The sequence below is a fragment of the Quercus suber genome, unplaced genomic scaffold (assembly GCF_002906115.3).
Source record: "Quercus suber isolate HL8 unplaced genomic scaffold, Cork oak 2.0 scaffold_846, whole genome shotgun sequence".
In the NCBI taxonomy this organism is placed as follows: Eukaryota; Viridiplantae; Streptophyta; class Magnoliopsida; order Fagales; family Fagaceae; genus Quercus; species Quercus suber.
In genome coordinates this window covers 162,382-173,799 of record NW_027070276.1, presented here as the reverse complement: position 1 = coordinate 173,799, position 11,418 = coordinate 162,382, and the positions used below count along the sequence as shown (strand labels likewise).

Sequence of the window (11,418 nt, the reverse complement as noted above, 5' to 3'; positions counted from 1 at the left end):
AAATCTTCTCTACCTCACTGCAAGTAGGCCAGACATTGCTTTTAGTGTCGAGGTGTGTGCACATTTCCAAGTAGCGCCTAAAAAGTCCCACTTGACAGCAGTCAAGTGAATTATTTGCTATATCAATGGCACATCTGACTACGGGATCTGGTATTCAAAAGATACGAATGAGTGCTTGGCTGGATATTCAGATGCTGACTGGGCTGGGTGCATTGATGATAGGAAAAGCACTTCCAGTGGTTGCTTCTATCTAGAAAATAACTTGGTCTCATGGATGAGCAAAAAGTAGAATTCAGTCTTTCTTTCAACGGCTAAAGTTGAATATATAGCAACAAGAAGTTGTTGTGCACAACTACTATGGATAAGAAAGCTACTACATGGCTATGGAATCTCTCAAGACACTATGTGTGTTTTCTGTGATAACACTAGTGCCATAAATCTGTCAAAGAATCAAGTTCAGCACTCGAAATCCAAACATATCGAGATCCGGTATCACTTCATTCGGGACTTGGTGGAGGACAAGATTGTGTGTCTAGAGTTCATCAACATTTACAATCAAAAGGCAGACATATTCACTAAACCCCTTGATGGTCTGAGGTTTGAATCTTTGCGCAAGACCATTGGTGTCGGTATCATTCCTTGAACTCTATCTTCCATGTGTTCCTTTTGTGTTCATTTATGCATTTTTTTTCATGCATGTTGTGTGTTTTTGCATTCCTTTAATTAAAATGTCTTTACATTGATACTTTTTTTTTTATCAATCTTTTCTTGCTTTTATGTCAAAAATCCAAAAACACATAAAGAGTAGAAAATCCAAAAAGTTTGATCGACTTTGTTGAGTTTTGTCTCAAAACATACTTTGCCTTGTACCTTTGTACTAATGGCTTTGTGCATCTACGAGCTTAGATTGTTCCCTATGCACTCATATCATTGTGGAAGAAATCTTGAAATCTATGTGACTGTTGTAAATAGATCTTCAAACTTGCCATGAATGACTAGTGAATGGCTTTGTTGATCTTGAAACATGCATAGACTTGTGCCTATATATCTTTTTATTTTGTTGTTTTTGCTTAAAAAGCTCACCAAATGTAAATCTCCAAATGAAAAGAGATATTGAGCTGCAAAAGCCTGTTGCACATACTAGTATTTGACCAGGAAAAAGGGAAAGTGACCAAAAATAAATTGTATAATGCCCAAAAAGCCAAAGGCTAACTCATCAAATTGAAATATCAAAAATTTTAGGCATCAATCTCACAATGAGATGTTTTGTTTCAAAAAGATCAAATGTTATGATGTATATGGAGCCAAATGAAAAGCTTCAAAGTTATGGTATCAAGTTTATGTGGGAGGTCATATATGCATACTTCTATAATTGAGATGGGTCACATTATTTAATACTAGTTGTGTATGCCTTGATTGAATTGATCATTGAAACTTCACATTAGACTAAGGACTATCTCATTTTTGATATTCACACACAACACACAAGTCTATGTTCAATGAATGTCATACTCATTTGTGTGATTGTACTTGATTAAATGTGTTTTCACATGCTCAATCTTTGTTGATCAAACACAAAAATATTTTTGAGTGTTTTAGCTATTTTTGGAAAGTATTTTGTTTTTACAAAAGTTGTCAAAATTTCAAAAATAGTGTTTCCCTATTCTGGCGACTCAGTCGCAAGTTGGTCCAACCGCATGCCTCAATCACGAACTTTACTCAGAAGGATTTCGAGACTCACTGGCGACTCATTGGCGGGCAAATGCCCTAGTCACGAAAAATAATTAGAAAATTTTTCAAAATTTAAGTTTTTATGATTCTCGCGGCTCAGTGTGGCAACTTGTTCGCGGTTGGAAGGTCCAGTCGCGAGGGGTACACAGAGATTTTTGCGGCTCACCTCGCGACTCTCTCGCGGGTAGACCTTCCAATTGCAAAAAACACTTAGAAAATTTTTCAAGAATTTTTTTTTCAAAGTGTTTCGCAGCTTACCCTAGCGACTGGCTGGCAACTTGACTCGGTCGCGAAAATCGCATGTTTTGCATTTTAAAGGCAGTTTTCAAAAAATTTTAGTTTTTCCCTCAATCTTTTGTGACTATTCATTGTCTTACCCATTTGAAATTTTCTTAAACTCATCGTCTTTCTCACATAAACCACCATTGATGTCCATCATTTCTGATTCAATCTTCAAGGAAAGGTATGGGCTTTGTTTCTCACACAGTACATTTCACATTTACTGCATATATTTCTTGGACTGTGTGTTTTGCTGATATTTGTATATCTCTTGATTGCATATGAGTATCTGATCTTATGCTGAAATTGTGTTGTATTTGTTGGTGGTTATGTAATGATCTACTCTATCTTGAGTAAACATTATGTTGTTAGTGGCACACACACACCCATTTTCATGTTTGAGACCTAAATCCCAATGTTTTAGGGTTTTTTTCTTTATCCATGTTTTGGATCTAACTCAATGCTAATAGTGTTTGGTGTTGTGTGGCTTTTCCTGTTTTTAATAAAACATGATGCGTGAAAATGTCTTCATTCAAGAGAGCAGCTATTAAAGGGGGTAGCAGCAAAAGGAAAGAGCTTGTCATTGATGTTAATGAACTCTCACCTAGAGTAAAGAGGACCTGTTCACCATCAGGAGTGTTCGATCCCAACAAGTTCAGATCTTATGCTGCTTTTCAGACTCATGAGAATTACTTTAGAGATGCTACACCATTAGTCGAAAGGTTCATTGATCAACCTTCTCTTTTTGACACCGGCATTCCTAAATGGTTTGCTCACAAAGATTGGAATTACCTTCTTTCCGATCTTGATGAAGCATATGAGAGTTTGTTAAAAGAGTTTTATGCCAATGCAATTGTTGAAGGCGAAAAACTCAAATGCTGGGTTAGAGGAAAAAGCTTCTCAGTCTCTCCCGCATATCTTGCTGAGATTCTTCACATTAACTGGCCAATGTTTAAAAACTCACTGGTTTATGATAATCTATGTCCAGATGAGGACCTACTCCGGGAGGCTCTTGGAAAAGACTTGGAATTTTCGTCAAATGGAAACTCAGTCAGTGTTTCCTCTCTTCCTCTAAAATTGAGGGTGCTTACAATCATAATGTTTCACAACTTGTACCCATTATCTAGTACTGGGTATATGAACCTCAGACGTGCCCTGTTTCTTCACGATCTGATCTCTGATGTAGAGATTGACATTTGTGCATATATCTTTCATGTTCTACGCAAAACAATTCTTCGAACTGAACCAAGGATATGCATTCCGTTTTGCTGCCTTATTTCTAGGATATTGAAGCTCAAAGGAATTCATTCATCAACTGATGATACTCCGTGCACAAAACTGGCTCCAATCAACATGCGTACGTTCAACGCTAGCATTGGTCATAGTCGGAAGGGAATCAAATCAGAAACTTCTGCATCTCACAGTGGTTCGCGCTCTAGCTCATCTTCATTTGATGAGAAACTAGACAACATTGTGCCATTTTTCCACGAGTTGGGCACCAAGATGTTCGGATTTACATCTATTTTGCACCATCTCAGCATTTGGTGAGATATGAAGTTCACTTCTATTCAAACTCAATTGGATCAGATTCAAAGAAAGCTAGAAGAATATGAGGACTAGCTATTCCATGACAAAAAGGGGGAGATGATGTTGATAGGGGGAGTACAATGATAGGGGGCGAAACAGCTGAATCAAAGGGGGAGATTTCTGTAAGCAGGCCTATGTTTAATTTTTTTTGTTTCATATTAGCATATTTCAGTCTTTATGTTATTTTGTATGTGTTATGGGTTTGTACCTGTTGCTTTTGTAAGCTTTTAAGGTTTATGTACCCTTGCTTTGTAGCTTAAGTACTTGATGTTAAATGTCATGCATTTTTTTTAAGTACATCACTCTTGTGCCCTTTGTTGGATTTTTATCCTTAATGCAATTACCTTGAGTTGTTGCATTGGTTGAGTGTTGGACATGCAAATGATACTTTGCAATTAAGCTTATTAGCTTGCATGCCCGGATGTTCATTCATTGTGTGAATGAACATTGTGATCACTATTTATAGTGATTGTTCGTTTTTGGTCAAGCCATGGTTCATTACTTATTTCCATTTTGCTCAATCACATTGTGCTTGTTCCATTTGCATTATAAGTTTTCTGCATACAATGATCATACTGTGTTGTTGTGTTTCAAGAGATACTTATTCTTATGGTTCAAGAGTTTCACAGATTCTAGAGTTAGGTGTGAGTGAGTTTTGATCAACTGTTCCCAACTCACGTGTTAAGTCTAGAGTTTGTTATAGGGTTTTGTCATGGAATAGCCAAAGAGGAAGATTGTAAGGTTGAATTTAATCAACCATCTTTTTGGCTTTATTCCGTGCCAAATTTGCTTGTAATTTAGCAATTAGTAATCCTGTATTTAGGTGAGAATCATATAAGGGTAGTGAGTGAAGGAGTGTGAAGAAATGATCAAGATTGTGCAAGGATGCAGAGACTCGCGGCTGGGACTTGCGAGTGACTCGCGACTGGCAAGCCGCTAACTGTAGCACACGAGTGAAGCGTGCGAGAAGATGAATAGTCGCGCCAGCTGGAGCACTACAGAACAAAAAGTCCAGCCTGGTCATTCTGTTATCTCACGGCTTGAACTCGCGACTCAGTCAAGTCGCGATGCCAAGCCGCCAACCAGCTCTGTTTTGAAAAACCTGAATCTTTGCATTCCATTCTCACCCTACTATAAATACCCCTTATACCCACGAAATGTAGAGAGCTTCTAGAGAGAATTTTGAGAGAGAAACCTTAGAGAAAAACAAGATTGATTCATCCACAATCTTGACATAGAGACTCTTTAAATTCCTCTACTCTCACTCTCTCCATTGTTACATCCTTGAGAGGTTCTTACCCAAATCCTTTTCTCACCATACCCACATCTGTGAGAAGGTTTTTTAGTGCTTTGGAAAGCAGTTAGGAAGGAACCAATGACTATTGGTTGATGCTATGGGCTATAACAGAATCCGGTAAGCTAAAGAAGAAATATGTTCGGCGTAACCTCGTTGAAGCAAGAAGGTTGGAGGGCTTAGGTACACTGGGTAGATTAGGCTTGTAGGGTCTTTTACCATTCATGTATCCCAACTACGTTCTTTAGTGGATTCTTTACCGCTTGGAGGGCGGCAGAGAGGTTTTACGCTGAGGGCTTCGATTTTCTCTTCGATAACACATCGTTGTGTTGTCCTTGTGCTTGCATCTCTCTTCTCTTAATCTTTGCCATTTAATTTCTGCCGTGAATGTGATTTTATTTGGTTTAGATTGTTTATCAATTCTGGTATAAGCTTATATTCATTTTCCGCACATACATTGTTTGATATTAAGTTTGAATTGGTAATTTGTAAATTAGGGGTCTAAACATTCATAGTGTTTTCAATGCTATTTGAACATTCAAAAAATAAGATTCATGCCTTTACAAAATCATTGCTAAATGATTTAGCAATAAACATAACAGTTTTGAAGAAGAAACTCTTCCAAATTATTGCATTTAAGTCAAGAACAATTTGTTTGTGAAAGCAAAAATACATGTACATAACAAATAAAATATTAAATACTTTGTTGCATATGCACATTACACAATAATCAACCACGAATGACTAACCTATGCACTTTTACTTGCTATCTTTCCTTTTGCATATCCATTATCCAGTTGATATTTGGCCCCAAAAGTAAACACCACCACTAACAAAAAAAATAAATCAACTGCAACTACACCACTCTCTCTCTATTGATACTTATTAGTTGTTACTTGCCCATACTGTTACAGATTTTTGGCTTCAATCTTCTTGGAACCAAATCCCTCAGGCATAACCACCATAAACCAAAGGCTTATTTAACATTAGGTTACTACAGCAGGCCATAACCTAGTTCCAGAGAAAAAAAAAAAAGCAATCATAAGTACTAAGTATTAATATTTGGTCTATCTTTTACTAAATGCTAACATAGTGATATTTAAGGAAATATTTAAATTTATTGGAATATGCAATAACAACTAACTAAAATTAAACCAAAAGAACCAAATAAAATTGATGGTATAAAGAGTTCTATAGCCTAAAAATTATGGCAGAAAAAAATGATAGTAAACTCTATACTCTAATGAAAGTAAGATAGAAATATTAAAGATGAAACAAATCAGCCTCTAATGATGAAGAAAATAATAACACAGGGAAACATCAAGTAAAATTGTATCTAGACTCAACTGTTCGATGTATCTTACAGCATTAGACTCGCGTCCATCTGTCAGTTTGATCCAGTAACTCTTCTTGCAAAACACCAAAGTGTCGTATCTGGTAAAGAACATTAGAAATCTGTGTTTAAACAAAAGGACAGATCACAAAGCATAGCAAAAGAAGAATGCACTATATGAAAGAAAGACAACAAAAAGGAGCTGAAGCAATCATTGTAAGGAATTCGATCACAAAGCATAGCAAAAAAAAAAAAAAAAAGTTTTACAGTTCAGTTGAATACAAAATAAGAATTCATTGAATTAAAAAAATAAAGAAAAAAGAAGATTAAAATATGCAATTCAGAGCCAAATCAAAACCAAACAGATCAATGGACAAAATTTAATTCAAATTATGAGATAAATAGATGGAAAATCATGCTATCCTAACCTTTTAGTTTGATGCAGCAACTCTTCTTGCAAAATACCTGTGTTGTACCTAGCAAAGAACTCAATTTTCAACAAAATGATAGGGTAAGAAGGTTTTTAAAATCAAAGCAAAGAAAGATGAAAGAGAGAATACAAAAGAAGTGGAAGCAAACATTGTAATATGGTTTGAGTTGCAAAAATATGAAAGATTGTTCCCATAACAAAGGTAATTTATCAGTCCCAAAAAATATTTAAGCATTAATGTGTAAACATACAACCATATTTAGTGAATTGTCCGCGCAGTGTTTAACATTTTGTTGGTTAGTTTTTAACAATCTGTTGTCTATTTCCCATATGATGATGGCTAAGGATTTGGCTTCCATTAGCCAAGGATATATAAAATAAATACTTAAAGCAAGATTAACATCAAACAGTAACACTTTTTGGCACAAGCTTGAACTGTAAAGTTTGTTTTTGTCTTATACATAAAGATTTTAACCATTCCAAGGTGAAATTTTACTTTTAATTACAATAAATCAAAAGATATGTCCCTAACGTTACCAAAAGAAAAAACCAAACCAAAGCATCCAAAGAAAGAGAATCAACCAATCTATTTTTTAAAAAGGGTAAAAGAAGAACCCTAGACAATTAAGCAGGAGAAAAGATTTTTAATATAGATATATTGAAGACAACAAATTGTAATTCGAGTAGTGTAAGCACTAGATTTTAAATTAAAACATACATATATTGAAGATTGAAGATGCTAATTCGAATAGGAGAAGAAATAGTGAGATGATGTGGACCTTCCCCCACCTTTCAAAGGCAGCAAAAAATAACCCACTATTTGCCTATTAGATTCAACAATCAATATATCATCTTGGATGACAGTGAAGTCTTAGGAAATATGCTTCAAAAATATATATAGAAGAAGGAAAAACACAGCTCTACCTTTTCACTTTGCTATTGCTGGAATTTGCAGACAGCTTCTCAACTCCATAGATTTGGTCTTTCGTTGTGCATGGCAGAAAGAAGAAAATAATCTATGGGTTACTGAAGGAGGACATTAGAAAAGAAGCTGGGGTCTGCAAACAAACAAAGAATCAAACAAAACCCCTCAAAAATCTAGATGCTACTCTTAAAGAAGATTCTGATCGAATTAAAATACAATAACATGATTCTTTGATTAAACCAAACTCGAGATAACCTATAGACTAAACATAAAACCAAAGCTTGACTCAAAGGTTTGCGCTTTGAGTAACAAAGCAAATCTTCATTCTACGTGAACTCAAAATCAAAGCAACCTAAATATTCAAAATTGATTCTAAATACCCAAAACAATACTTCTTCTAACCAAAATCCTTTAATCAAAACCAAATCTTGCCCAAAATACTAATCTAAATCATAATTAACCCCCAATTGATCCTCCAAATAAAAACCAATCAACTACTAATGCCAAATCTTGTCACTTTCTAATGGATAAGGAAGAGAATATTTTATTCAATTCAAAAGTGTGTCAACACAAAAACCATCACCTATTCATGTATCTTTACATTTGATATTTACAAACTTTGTTCAGGGAGAGCGGAGAAGTACAAACTTTGAGAAGAAGATATCTCACATTTATATTATAGGGAACATGCATTTTTTTTTTTTCATTGTGGTAAAGAAAGTACTAAGAAGAACACTGGGATTAACAGTGCAAGAAAAATTCTATATGATTAGTATTACATGTAACATTGATTGAATTTGACTCTGCCAAGGCAGAAAGCCTCATATTTGTAAACATATCCCTTCACCATTATTGCTAATCTTGTCCAATTGACATTTAGCCACAAAAGCAAACACCCTCCAAATAAATCAGCAATTACTCCACAATCCACACCATTGATTATTCTATAAGATGTCACCCCTACCACACTTTTACATATTTTTGACTTCAGTCTTCCTAAAACCAAATCCTTCTTACATAACCACCATCAACAAAGTCTTGCTCAACATCAAATTATTATAGCAGGCAACAACCTAGTACTAAAAAAAATTAAATAAATCTGCATAGCCTCTAAATAGAAACCAAATTGAACCAATTTCCAAATTATAGTTTTACAAAAAAATCATGTTTGCACAACTTCTAAGCAAATGTCAACAATTTTTCTAAGTTTTTTTGTTAACTTTGTAATAACTATAAAAAACCTTGCAGACTTCAATCACCATTCACACATTATAGATATTATAGCTTATACATGTTATCATGTGATATTCAACATTAGGGAAATAGATGTGGCTACCAAAATTTCAATTGGAAAGACTTCTATGACATAATGATGCAGCAACCAATATATAAATATACTGTATAACAACATTTATGAAGAATTTTTTTTTTTTTTTAAATGTACATTTGAACCATCTGAATTCTAAATTAGAATACAACCTAAATTTAGTAAAATGGTTTTCATATAAATACAGCTTTATATATAAAACGTTAGTTGAATTCTAATTCAAACCACCTAAATGCAATGAAAATCAATTTAAAAAGTCAAATGCAGATCAACTGTAAGTGCAAATCAATTTAAAAGTTTGTAATTGAATGTCACTGAAATGCAATAGAAAAATAAAAGCACTCAATGGAATCAACCCACCTTTTGTAGAGACAACCAACCATTTAGTCAAACTTGGAAAGGATGCTTCAACTCACCCAAATAAATAAGTGGAGCACGATCTAATATACCTAGATTAACTTCACAAACAAAACAAACACAATCAAAACTGATTGAGATCAAATACTCTTTGCCCTCCCAAATCACTCTTAAACATGCAACTTTTAGAATAAGATACAAATTTTCACTTTGTAGAAATACTGGAGCAATTAGAAATATTTCTGATTTCCTGTAACTTGCAACTTGTTGACTATATTTTAAAACTAAGATAACCACACGGTGAAATTATGTTGAGCAATTTTATTACTCAAATTTGCACGCAAGCATGACCCACAGACACACAAAAACAAAAAAAGGACCTGATGAGAAAAGATGAAAATAAGTGCAAACCTTCAATGCAAGCCCTCAGAGGTCCATTGTAAAGTGGAGAAAAATAAAACAGAGGACATTAAGACTATAACGGGTGAGATTGGAGATCAACATTTCACATCATCATCACAATAAAACTCAACACTATCGTACATTGAAGTTGTGATTGAATGGAGCCAGAGATGCGTGGTGCTAGACCAAAAATGTAACCCTATACCAAAATCAAGTCTTTTAAAAGACTAAATCATATTTGAAATTGAGAAAAAAAAAAAAAAAAAACCGTTTTGATAGAGAATCCAAAAAACCCAAAACAAAAAGGAATCAAATCTAAACCTATCCAACAAAAAAAGTTAATCAAAAGTAACATTTCATACCCAAATCTAAAAAATGGGGGGAAAAAAAAAAACAATGTGCGGTGCCCAATCGATGCAGTGTTTACCGTTCTGCTTCTTTCTCTGTTTCTTTCTCTGTGTCCCAGGCCTCATCCTCTCTCTATTTCATCGCCTCTCTCTTTCTTGGCCTCTCTCTGTTTCATCTCCTCTCTCTATTTCTGACCCAAAATACCAATCTAAATCATAATTAACACCCAATTTATTCTCCAAATGAAAACCAAAAACCCTAAAATTTTAAATTTAAAACAGAACTTTACCTAGCGATTCCGATAGTCGGGTAGTGAGTGGAGGCTTACGGTGATGGAAGAAGATCTGGGTGGCGCCTTTACGGTGATGGCAGAGGCGCCCTTCTCTCTATCTCTGCCTCTCTATTTCTCTGTCTCTCTTTTCTATCGATCTCTCTCTCCTTTCCTCGTAGCAATCTTTTCTTTTTTTTCTTTTTTCTTTTGAAAGTGGTTAGTTTACTTTTATACTAAGGCTCCCAAGCGGTGTTTTAACGTAGTCAACCATTATAATTTATCACTTTTAAATGGTGTTGTAGCTTTCCAAAACAATGCAATGTATCGATTTTTATAGTGAAACGTGTCTGAATTTTAAATAGGCAGTTATCCTATTTGTCAATTGTTAGGTTCTAAAGACTTAGGATTTGATGTATTTAGAACTCTAATGTATAATGTTGGCAAACCATGATCAAAACAATATGTTTAGTCTTGTTTAGGCTTGCTCAAAGTTGTGTAATTCATGTAAAGTTGGAATCAAGAGGCTGCAGATGTATTAGTGCATTTCAGCCTGGCTCGATTGATCGGAGGTTAGACTCGATCGATCGAAAGTTGGCCAGAATGTTTTTTTGCAGAATTTCACACTCAGCCCTATCTCATTAAACGTTTAGGGTTTTATGTTTTTGCCCTAGGTATATAAGGCAAAACCCTAGCCACGTTTTGGGGGTTGCTCTGGTTGTATTGTTGCTCATATTTTGCAGTTTGTGTGAATCTCTTGTGAGATCCTTGAGGAGCTTTCCTTTACATAAACTTAGGGTTTTCAAGGTAGAGATATTATCAACACCTTGATGATCAACTTAGTTGTTGCCATTGGAGCTTAAAGAAATACAAGCAGGAGTGCTTGTACTTGATTGGAGAATCCAAGAAAGAAGGAGTCCGTGGATTCGGAGCTTGCACGTGGTCGTGTCAGTAAGTTCTACTGGTGGGTAGCATTAGGAAGTCAAGCGTGGGTGCTTGTAAGTCCCTTTGTATGAATTTCGATTCTTTCATATAGTGGATTCAAGTTTACCTTGAGGATAGCTAGGTTAAATCCTCCCCAGGTTTTTTACCAGTTTGGTTTTCCTGGGTGATCGTATCTTTGTGTTCTTTATATTT

General features: G+C 35.0%; 2 long non-coding RNA genes across 2 annotated transcripts; both read right to left on the bottom strand.

The window, feature by feature from the left end:
* Positions 1–5,499: 5,499 nt before the first annotated feature.
* LOC112037625 (uncharacterized) lies at positions 5,500–7,961 on the bottom strand. The gene is made up of 3 exons (XR_010626722.1): positions 6,653–7,961; positions 6,239–6,325; positions 5,500–5,902 (listed from the first exon to the last, which is right to left on the bottom strand). It is a non-coding gene; the product is annotated as an uncharacterized LOC112037625 (long non-coding RNA).
* A 1,039-nt stretch (positions 7,962–9,000) lies between these two features.
* On the bottom strand, positions 9,001–10,461 carry LOC136065095 (uncharacterized). Its single transcript, XR_010626721.1, has 3 exons — positions 10,303–10,461; positions 10,028–10,203; positions 9,001–9,364 (listed from the first exon to the last, which is right to left on the bottom strand). It is a non-coding gene; the product is annotated as an uncharacterized LOC136065095 (long non-coding RNA).
* Positions 10,462–11,418: the final 957 nt, after the last annotated feature.